Raw genomic sequence first — 11,336 nt, 5'->3', positions numbered from 1 at the left:
CAGGCGCCGCGGCAGGAACGGCAGGCGCAGGCAGTCTGGGAACCAAGGGGGGCAGAACCAAGGCTCCTCGAAACCCCCGCCTGGTCCTAAGCCTTCATTTTGAAGGTGCGCCCGAGGGCGCTGTAGCAGTTTCCCCTATGGATCCTTTCCCCCCGTTTTCAAACCGCCTTTCGTTTTTCCTCCCGGCGTGGTCCCAAATAACATCGGACCGCTGGGTCTTAACCCTGGTGCAGACGGGATACCGCCTGCAGTTTGTTTCGTTTCCTCCTTCCCGCCCTCCTTCCTCGTCCCTTTTCAGGGACCCCTCTCACGAGCAATTCCTTCGACAGGAGGTGCAGACGCTCCTCAGCAAAGGAGCCATAGAGGCGGTTCCGGAAAACGAGAAAGGCAAGAGGTTTTATTCCCGCTACTTTCTGATCCCCAAGGCCAAGGGGGGCCTCAGGCCTATCCTCGACCTGCGAGAACTCAACAAATACCTCGTGAAGTTGAAGTTCCGCATGGTATCCCTGGGGACCATTATTCCATCCCTGGATCCGGGAGACTGGTACGCCGCCCTCGACATGCAGGACGCGTATTTTCATATTGCCATTTGGCCGCGCCACAGACGCTTTCTCCGCTTCGTTGTGGGGGCTCTTCATTATCAGTTTGCAGTCCTCCCTTTCGGCCTGTCCACGGCCCCAAGGGTGTTTACAAAATGCATGGCAGTTGTCGTGGCGCATCTTCGACGCAACCGTGTCCACGTGTTCCCTTATCTGGACGACTGGTTGATTCGGGGCACGTCGGAGCAGCAGGTCAGCAGCCATGTCCGCCTGATCACCGCCGTATTTGCAAGTCTGGGCCTCTTGATAAACACAGACAAATCCACTCTGAGGCCCACGCAAAAGGTGGAATTTATCGGGGCGGTCTTGGACGCCACGATGGGCAGGGCCTCGCTGCCTCTGCAACGGTTCCAGACCATGGCGGCGATCGTTCAGCGTTTGCGGTCAGCCCCGTTGACGTCAGTAAGGACATGTCTAACCCTGTTAGGCCACATGGCAGCGTGCACTTTTGTGACCGGCTACGCTCGGCTCCACATGAGGCCTCTCCAGCTGTGGCTTATCAGCCGTTACAGGCCGCAAAGGCAACCTTTAGACATGTTAGTAACAATCCCCCAGAAGGTCTTGGACTCTCTCGGCTGGTGGTTGGACCAGTCCGTGTTATGTACGGGTCTTCCCTTTCACCCCTCTCAGCCATCAGTATCCCTGACAACGGATGCCTCAGATCTGGGCTGGGGGGCCCACCTGGGGACCCTGCGGACACAGGGCCTGTGGTCCCAGGAGGAGGTGGGGCTCCACATCAACATACGGGAGTTGAGAGCGGTCCGCCTTGCTTGTCAAGCGTTTTGTCATCAGCTTCAGGGTCGTTGTGTCGCCGTGTTTACGGACAACACGACGACGATGTACTATATCAACAAGCAGGGCGGCACCAGGTCCTCCTCCCTGTGCCACGAGGCGATACGTCTCTGGGACTTTTGCGTAGCCCACTCCGTTCACCTCAGGGCTTCCTTCCTCCCTGGAGTACGGAACACTCTGGCAGATCGACTGAGCAGATCATTCCTGTCGCACGAGTGGTCCCTTCGCCCGGATGTCGCTCTCTCCATTTTCCGGAGGTGGGGTTATCCCCGGGTGGACCTCTTTGCGTCCAAGGGGAACAGGAAGTGCCCAGCGTTCTGCTTCTTTCAGGGCAGGGAACCGGGGTCGATAGGGGACGCCTTCCTCATCCGGTGGTCGACCCACCTGTACTATGCATTTCCCCCGTTCCCTCTAGTCCACAAGGTCCTCCTGAAGGTGCGCAGGGACAGGGCGCTCGTGATCATGGTAGCCCCGGCGTGGCCCAGGCAGCACTGGTACACCATGCTGCTGGATTTGGCCATAGCCGACCCAGTTCCCCTGCCCCTTCATCCGGACCTGATTACCCAGGACCACGGGACCCTTTGTCACCCAGACCTGCAGTCGCTGCACCTAGCGGCGTGGCTCCTGCGTGGCTGACTGGCTCAGAGCTGCGTTGCTCTACGCCTGTGAGAGAGGTGCTCTTGAGCAGCAGGAAACCGTCCACAAGAGCCACATATTCAGCGAAATGGAAGCGCTTCTCCTGTTGGTGCGTAGAGAGAAATCTCCGCCCTATGGAAGTTTCGGTTTCCGAAATATTAGACTACGTTTTGTCCCTCAAAGGGCAAGGTCTGGCCTTATCGTCGTTGCGAGTCCACCTAGCTGCTATCTCCACCTTTCACCCGGGTGCGGACGGTCGCTCCGTTTTTTCTCACCCGACGGTGTCGAGATTCCTTAAAGGGCTGGAACGTTTATTCCCTAACGTCCGTCCCCCTGCTCCCACCTGGGATCTTAACCTGGTGTTGTCCCGACTCATGGGGCCCCCCTTTGAGCCGTTAGCTACTTGCTCCCTGCTCTACCTCTCTTGGAAAACTGCCTTTCTAGTGGCTGTCACCTCAGCTAGACGGGTGTCGGAGCTCCGAGCTCTTGTGGTAGACCCCCCATATACGGTCTTCCACAAGGACAAGGTGCAGCTGAGACCACACCCTGCTTTTCTGCCCAAGGTGGTCTCAGCCTTCCATGTCAACCAAGAGATTTTCCTTCCGGTTTTTTTCCCAAAACCTCACTCCTCAGGCAGGGAGCAGCAGCTCCACTCGCTGGATGTCCGTAGGGCTCTCGCGTTCTACATAGACAGGACTAAGCCCTTCCGAAAATCCCCCCAGCTTTTCGTGGCGGTAGCAGATCGTATGAAAGGTCTTCCTATCTCCTCCCAGAGGATATCCTCTTGGGTTACGTCCTGTATCAGGACTTGTTATGACTTGGCCCATGTCCCTGCGGGCCGTGTGACTGCGCATTCTACCAGGGCGCAGGCGTCGTCGCTGGCTTTCCTAGCCCGTGTGCCCATCCAGGAAATCTGTCGGGCAGCGACCTGGTCATCGGTCCACACCTTTGCTTCCCACTACGCCCTGGTCCAGCAGTCGAGGGAGGATGCGGCCTTCGGAACTGCGGTGCTCCGGGCCGCGACTTCTCACTCCGACCCCACCGCCTAGGTATGGCTTGGGAGTCACCTAACTGGAATGGATGTGAGCAATCACTCGAAGAAGAAAAGACGGTTACTCACCTTTGTAACTGTTGTTCTTCGAGATGTGTTGCTCACATCCATTCCACACCCGCCCTCCTTCCCCACTGTCGGAGTAGCCGGCAAGAAGGAACTGAGGAGCGGGCGGGCCGGCAGGGGTATATATAGAGCGCCATGGCGGCGCCACTCTAGGGGGCGACCTGCCGGCCCACTGGAGTTGCTAGGGTAAAAAAGTTTCCGACGAACGTGCACGCGCGGCGCGCACACCTAACTGGAATGGATGTGAGCAACACATCTCGAAGAACAACAGTTACAAAGGTGAGTAACCGTCTTTTGTCCCTTCTTAAATTTTATCTATTAGACTAACAAGAGCATAAAGCACTAGGCTGACTATCCTAGCTATGCAATTATATATGTTATTGTATTTTTAAACACACCGTTTAAACAGAAAATTGCCTTATCTAGCTTGCTTCCTAGCAATATGGAGAGAAAGATAAGACATCTTTTTTTGGAAAAATGTGTCTTTTGAACTATGCACACAAATTGCCCTATTTCCTTTGCAACTGCAGAGGATTCCATGGCAGCAATGGTACTAAGGTTCTGCATGGAGTGACGGGGGGGGAGGGCAGGTGGAGAAATTATGGAGCTGAAGTATACACAATTCTGCACAATACAGAGCCCTACTCCATTTCAGCACACAGCAGGCGGTAGGAATGAGCAAGAGCAAACTGTCGGAATAGCTGCCCATGATGATGAAGTATTATCATCACCCAGAAATATGTCAGGTTTTGGATTGAAGTACTAAGTTACCTCAGTGAAGCTTTTCAGCTGCTTCATGGGTAGCTGGGAACATGCCCCCCATTCCTTGTGTTCCCACCTATATATCTGCCCAGCACCAAGCCCAAATACTTGGGCTGGATATCAATCTGTGCCTTTGTCTGATTTATTTATTGAGTAAAGCAGATTAGTTCTTATTACTGGAATGATTAGTAAAATCACTAGAAAATCCCTATTAGAATCCATTCCCTCAGTCCTGGCATATTTGCACCTCTCACTTAAGTGCAACTATAATTTACTGTTCGTGTAAAGTGGAAGGTAGGGACTACCTGTGTGTGTGTAGGTTACCCTTTGTTTCTCCTCAAGTGAAATATGAAGCACACTCTGATTACCAGGGGCTTAATCAAGTCAGCAAAACCGAGTTGTATTTGTTGCTATGTGGTTATCAAAAACTCAAGTGCAAAGTGTCTCAAGTTGGACACAGAAAAACTAAGACACACAAAATTAATGAAAACTTCTGACAGTCTTTTAAGCCCTATGAAGAAGAAAAGCACTGGGTATGAAATGAAAAGCATTTTTATTGTTATAGCCTCTGCATACGGCTACTGTAGCTGTCAGGATGAGTACCATTTTGCCCTGATAAACTCCACCACTAGGAACAAATCCCACTTTATTTGTACCAACTTCATTGCGAAACTCAGAAATAATTGTTGCTGATCAGAATGGCATCCCTACATTAGTTTTCAAATTATCACTGTTAATGAAACTGATGTGGTATGGAATGAAAAAAATATTGTGTAAAGCAAATTATTAAGCTTTAGAGGTATCTTATATTACAGTGTCTCTGTTGTGGCATAAAAAGCTTGGTAATATGTAAGTCCCATATAGTGTAATTGAATGTGTTCAAAGAAGAGCTGAAAATGATTACAAAAATGCTGCATTGGGAATAAAGAATGAATGTGAAAAGTTTGTGTAAAATTGAATTGTACCAAAGCATTATAACCTAAAGAAAAAAACAGGAGAAAATTAAATAGAAAATAGAGATATATATTAAAAATTAAACTAAAGTGCACACAGTATTGAGAAATACATGCCAATCTCCATAGACTCCACTTTGCATTCTGTCATATTTGAGAGAGTTCCAATTATTGTTCAGTTTCATAAAAAGGGTTTTAAAGAGAGATTTCATCATTTTTTTTACAGAAGAGTTTTCATCTAATTCCACTGGGGAAGATTTCATAAATACTCTCTGCATGGATATTAATACAGTATATAGGTTGCTAAGAGACTGCAAAATATCTTCTTTGGTCAAGCATTTGCTTGACTATGGAGTATTGGTAGATTATATTTGGTTAGGGGACCACAGGGAGAGAGGAGGTTTATGCGGTTTCTTCTAGACCATTTGACTTTTGTATATGGGTCTTAATCTCCATTATATGCCCAGAAGCTATGGCAATGTGTTAGGGCTGTGGCTTTAAAGCACAGACCATAGAAGTGGTGGCATATAGATGCATCACTCCAGAGTTGCTGTACTCCTTAATGAGGTGTACCCTTCTTCCTTTGAACTGGCCTGTTGGAAGGGAGGACATAGTTCCACCCTCTCCCTACCCCATTTGGAGAACTGCAGACCTCATGGGATTATGGAGGAAGTAGTTCTTGCAATTCCATGTGCACGAGCACTGCAACACTGCCTGGCCATTACATGGACCACACAAAAGAGAAGAATGAGGAGTACTTGTGGCACCTTAGAGACTAACACATTTATCAAAGTACTCCTAGTTCTTTTTGCTGATACAGAATAACATGGCTACCACTCTGAAACAAAAGAGAAAGTTCTTTGTTCCATTCCCCACCACTGCGTAACTAGAACGTAAGTACAAAAGAACGACCATACTGAGTCAGTCCAAAGGTCCATCTAGCCCAGAATCCTGTCTTCCAACAGTGGCCAATGTCAGGTGCCTCAGAGGGAATGAACAGAATAGGTAATCATCAAGTGATCCATCCCCTGCTGCCAATTGCCAGCTTCTTGCAAACTGCAGAAGAGTCAGGCAGAAACTGGCCTTAAACAAATTATTATTGGTGCTCATATGTTCAAAAATGTTTTTACATTTTTTCCACTGTTTTCCAACCAGTTTTAATAAATATGTTCTCAAGATTCCCCTTCAGTTTCTGGAGAAAGTTAGAACAAATTGAGGGAGGAAATGGCTATTCTAGCAGATAGGAACACCACAGCACAGCATCATTCCAGAGATTCCAACTTTTCTCTGGCCTCATCCCCTGGACTGTTCTTCTGCCCTCCTTGTTACTTACATCAGTACATAGTGGGGGGTTGGGGGGCTGTTTGTCTACAGCTTCGTGTCATCATTTGCACATGTGCAAAGTGAATTCAAACTGCACATAAAATGTTGCCACATCTGAATGATAGTATTTTAATCCCACTTTACCTAGGACTGTGGAATCAGACCTGAAGTTTAATAAACTCTTCACAGCAGGGATTGTGCTTTGTATTTGAAAAGTGCCCTGTAAACTTATGGGGAAATCATTGCAAAAATTACAACAAGAATTATGATTTTCCTTCAGACAGTTTTCAGCCCAAGTGACAGAATTCACATCAAAACCCATTTGGATTAATTTTGAGAGAAAGCATAGCAGATGCGTTATTGAAATCCAGACATTTACACGTACTGTTTCTTTCATCCATTAATTTAATCTCTGTAAAAATAAACATGTTCATCACTCCAGATTTATTCATTGTAAATCCCTTTTGATTATTTCTCATAATTCCTTTATACTCTAGAAGGTCAGTGACTTTTGCATAAGCCTGCTCTGATTGCCATTGAAGCCTCTATTGGTTTTATCTATTTAATTGTAGTACCTGAGTGTCTCACTCTCTTCAATGTATTGATCCTCAGAACATAGCTCAGTAGTTTGAGCATTGACCAGCTGAATCCAGGGTTATGAGTTCAATCCTTGAGGGGGCCATTTGGGACTTAGTCCTGCTTTGAGCAAGGAGTTGAAGTAGATGATCTTTTCAGGTCCCTTCCAACTCTAATAATCTAGGTAGAAAAGTGCTATTGTCTCCATTTTACTGATGGGGAACACGGGCACAAAGAAATTGACTTGCCTAATGTCACACAGGAAGTCTGGGGCAGAGCAGGAAATAGAACCCACCTCTGCCCAAGTCCTAAACTAGTGCCTGAACCAGTGGACCATATTTCCTATAAGGGAGAAGAGGTTTTACCAAGAATTTCACTGGGAGTAGGATCATAATATTTGAGCCATTATTTTGGTAAGGCTAGATATAACACTCATTGGAAATTGATTACCAGTATCATCCTTGTTTCCTTTTATGTAGATCAATATGACATTTATTTTATTCCATTCTTCTTGAATTGCCTCTGTTTTAATGAACTTTCAAAAACAGATAACTCGTGCCTCCCCATAGTGAAGGGCGCAATCTAAAATGGAAAACATATGACCACCCCATGTCTCCTCTCCCCAATAACACTGCAGCCCTGTGCCCAGCCCAGCCCACCACACTCTCCCTACCCCATGTTACCTGCAGGGGGAGGGAGATCTGTCCTGTCCCTGCCCCTCCCTCACCCCGCACTTTCTGCCACTCTCCTTGGTAGCCAGGCGGGGAGTGGGATGGAGCAGCTTCTGCCTGAGAGAGCCTGGCTGGGAGGCAGCAGTGGGTTCAGCTGCTGGGGACAGAGGCCGAACATGCTGCAGAAGAAGGAGGGTCCAACTTACTCGGCCTCGGTCCCTGGCAGTTGGGCTTGGGTGGGGGGCAGCCCGCTGCTGCCCCAGCTACCGGGGACAGGGGCTGAGGAAGCTGGAGTCTCTTCTCCTCCCCGGCACATTTCCAGCTTGCTCAGCCCCTGTTGCCAGCAGCCAAGCCTGAGAAAGGATTGGACCACCACCGCCTTCCAGCCAGGCTCTCTCAGGCAGAAGTCAGGCAGAACTGCAGCTACCTCTCACTCCCTGCCTGGCTACCAGGAAGAGTGGCGAACATGCCAGGGGAGGAGGGAGGCACAGAGAGAGAAGGACAGAGCCCCCTCACTCTCTGCCCCAGGCAGGCCAATCTGGGGGCACTTGACCTCCCATTCCTCCACACATCCCCTCTGCTTTCAGAAATAATTTGCTTAGATACACACATGTATGTAGATAGTTAGAGGAATCACTTCTCAAGGCCATGCCATTGAACTGCAGCTACCTCCATGATTAAGTATAGCATCATTACACATAGAGGGGTGGATTCTTAATTTGCAATGTGACCATTTTGAGCCGCAGTTTTGGTGGAATCTGTCTGTAGCTCTAAGATGATCGCTCCAGCACAAGCAGGTCTGAACAGAGGTTCTTACACCACCCTCACAACATACTCTGCTGTAGCATAGCCATAGGAATGGATGTGTGACTGAAATGTTCCTGCACCACACTGATGCCTAGTCTTCATTCCAAACCTTTGGTGTCTTATGTAGCTTGTGTAAGTACAAACAGGCTGAGGGCTGATCTCAATTACACCAGGGGACTAAACTTGCACACTACAGCCCCTGGATCAGGAAAGTGCAAATGTGATCTTTAAGTCACCATTTCACTCTCTGCTGACTAGTGCGCTGTACAGTTTGGCTAGATGTCAGGATTTGGCCCATATTATCTAGTAATGTGAAAAGAAGTAAGATAAACTATTTTCTTCATTTCTGTATATAAAGTTCTAGTACTGGATGAATATCACCTGATTTCCCATGCTTCTGCTCCTACAAAACTTCTGAAAACATTTGTCTTATGAAACATCTCTTTTATTGTTTTACTGAGTTCTTACCTCCTAAGGGCAACATTTTTACAAGAACTGAAAATTTCCAAGGCCAAAAAAAGCAAGCATGGAATTGCTTAGGAGCAGGGGAATTACATCCTTGACTCTCAGGCTTTGGAACCAAATGCCTGTCTTGCTAAAGGATCGTTTAAATCAATTATACAGTTTATTTGCTGTGCTTATTCTGGAATCTTTCTTTTATGTCTATTTGGGAAGAGCTGAAGCATCTATTTTGTATGTTGCGTGAACTATATGCGCTACAGCTGAGTCTTTCAAAAGAAAGTTGCATAAATGTTTCACTTCAAAGCATTTTAATACATTATAACACTTCTCAGGCTTGGAGACAAATAAGTATAAATCCTTAAACCTGTGCTTGCCCTAAACCAGTTTGCTATTGCACAATTACATACAGTTCAGTGTGGGCTAGTGTGTGTGTGTGCATGGCCTAATCTTTGGCAAATTTACACACAATAAGAATAAAGGCTACCTCTTCTGTCATCCAAGTTACAGAGAAATACATTAAAACTAAGAAAGCAGAAAAGGGTTTGAAATTGAAGCAGTTTTTAAAATGACAGTTTAATGAAATCAGTGAGAACATACTATCAGTCTGATGGAAAACATCTGTCTGCAACTTTTCTTGAATGACGGAAGGTTGTAAAACACTTGAAGAATTTGTTATCATCCTATGGTTATAGCAACAGTAGGTCAGGCATGACCTGTCTCCTTTAATATCATGGCTGTGACACTCCAAAACATAAACCTTTCAGATGATCCGATAGAACAGGATTCCTGGTATGCTTTGGAGCTCATTCTTAGGTATTGCATATAGTAATTCATGGATTTATAATTAAGTTGTAACATGCAATGTTATTTTAAATAAAAAATGGTAGTGTAAAAGAAACAACTATCTTGAAATATGACATATTATAGTAGTGTTGTTCTAGAGGTAGGAAAATAAGATTGTCAATAAAAGATATATAAATTTAAAATACTGTCTATTATTGAATTTACATTGATATAAACTAACTACTAAGTGTGATGAAACCAATTTGTCATTTCCTTATTGCAGATTTCCTCAGTTTTCTGATGTTTAATGTTCAGATCATATTTACCATTAATCATTTACTTTTTCCTCCTAACATTTCATATTCCAAAACTTTGTAATCTTACAGAAGTCTTACATATCCAAACTGTGTCCTGATGGTGACCCACAAATAACCTTGACTGGCAGAAGCAACAAGTTATTAGCTACTTTATATTCACTTTTTACACTATGATATCAATAGTGTCTTAACTACCAACTTGTTCATAAGATCATTTGCAAGTCTAGCAGGACCATTCATGCTGCTGTGGTCAAGGATATGACATTATTTCAATTTTAAAACCTGCTCATATAACTCAACTGTGAAAATTTGCTTGAGGCAGATGATACGGCAGGTCTCAGAGTGAAAACATTCTCCTTCTTGCCCTTCCTAGATTTGAAGCTAGTTGGTCATTTTTTGTTCTAAGAGTAGAGAACACATTCAAGGGAGTAGTTTACAATATTTTTTAAACTGAGTCAAACAACTACTGCTAGTAAATGAATCCGTGCAGGTGACAAGACTATCATTTATACTAAAAACACTTGTGGGAACCATTCAAGCAAGCTCTTGTGGAACTTACAAGTTCCAATCACATAGTCATTTCTGCCAAGCCAGTAGCTCTGGTTCAAATAAACTGTATATTCCACTGATGAAGGTGGTATAGCTTACCAGTTCTAGCAGCCCAATGGAAAGTTGTAAGATTTGGGGCTATTTTCAGTTTCCACTGTATGATGTTTGATTAGATGGAGAGGTTTAGGACACTATGTGATGTGTCATTATAATGCCCTTTTGGGGAGTCAGTTGCACTGTGGACACTATCTCCTCATTGCTGGGAATTTTGGCTGAGTATTATAAGTATTCAGTATATTGCTAGAATAACATGACTCCTAGAGCAGTCAATGATTTAATACATAAATAGAAGGACCAGCATGGGTCTTTCATTAAGAAACTGTCTGAGATGTTTGTTACTGCCCTAGCTACCTGGCAATGTGCTGACAGCTATAGCAATTGCCTAGGAACAGAAGGAAAAAGTTGGCTTATGTGAAGTCCCTTAGCTACCAGCAGATATCAGAATTTAAGGTTCCTAAAATATAGCAATAAAGTTTGTAAGCAAAACTCTTTGTCCAAAAATAGAGAAAACTGAATAACTAGAAGCAGGTGCTTCTGTCTTTTAAATCACCATTGAACCAGAACCCTTAGCTATTGAGCAAATTCCCACACAAAGTGCCTAGCACATGCAAAGGAAATTATGAATAAAAAGTAAAAACAGAGGGAAATGGTTTATGTTATAGCTGGTCACAAATAAAGTAAAAAACTGCTCTTGAAAGAGAGTTTGAAGAACAGCCTGATACCTGCTAAGTGTGAGAAAAAGCAAACTTGGACATCATTTCAAGCGCTGGAGGCACTTTTCAGAAGGCTGCATAAAATATACTATGACTTTCTACTGCACTGGGTATAAGGCTGTGCCATTACTAATCTTACCTTTAGTTGTTGTAAATTTTCTAGCCTCCAGGCAGAGATAAGTCCTTCTGAAACAACTGATGCAGGGTGAAAATAAT

The 11,336-nt window shown here is 45.3% G+C and overlaps 1 long non-coding RNA gene across 1 annotated transcript; it reads right to left on the bottom strand.

Moving 5' to 3' along the window:
• Window positions 1-5,759: 5,759 nt before the first annotated feature.
• LOC115653040 lies at window positions 5,760-10,305 on the bottom strand. Its single transcript, XR_004000825.1, has 3 exons — window positions 10,294-10,305; window positions 8,817-8,823; window positions 5,760-5,915 (listed from the first exon to the last, which is right to left on the bottom strand). It is a non-coding gene; the product is annotated as an uncharacterized LOC115653040 (long non-coding RNA).
• Window positions 10,306-11,336: the final 1,031 nt, after the last annotated feature.

This window comes from Gopherus evgoodei, chromosome 6 (genome assembly GCF_007399415.2).
Source record: "Gopherus evgoodei ecotype Sinaloan lineage chromosome 6, rGopEvg1_v1.p, whole genome shotgun sequence".
Taxonomy (NCBI): domain Eukaryota; kingdom Metazoa; phylum Chordata; order Testudines; family Testudinidae; genus Gopherus; species Gopherus evgoodei.
The sequence above is the reverse complement of the archived record's forward strand: the minus strand, read 5'-3'. Positions and strand labels throughout refer to the sequence as shown.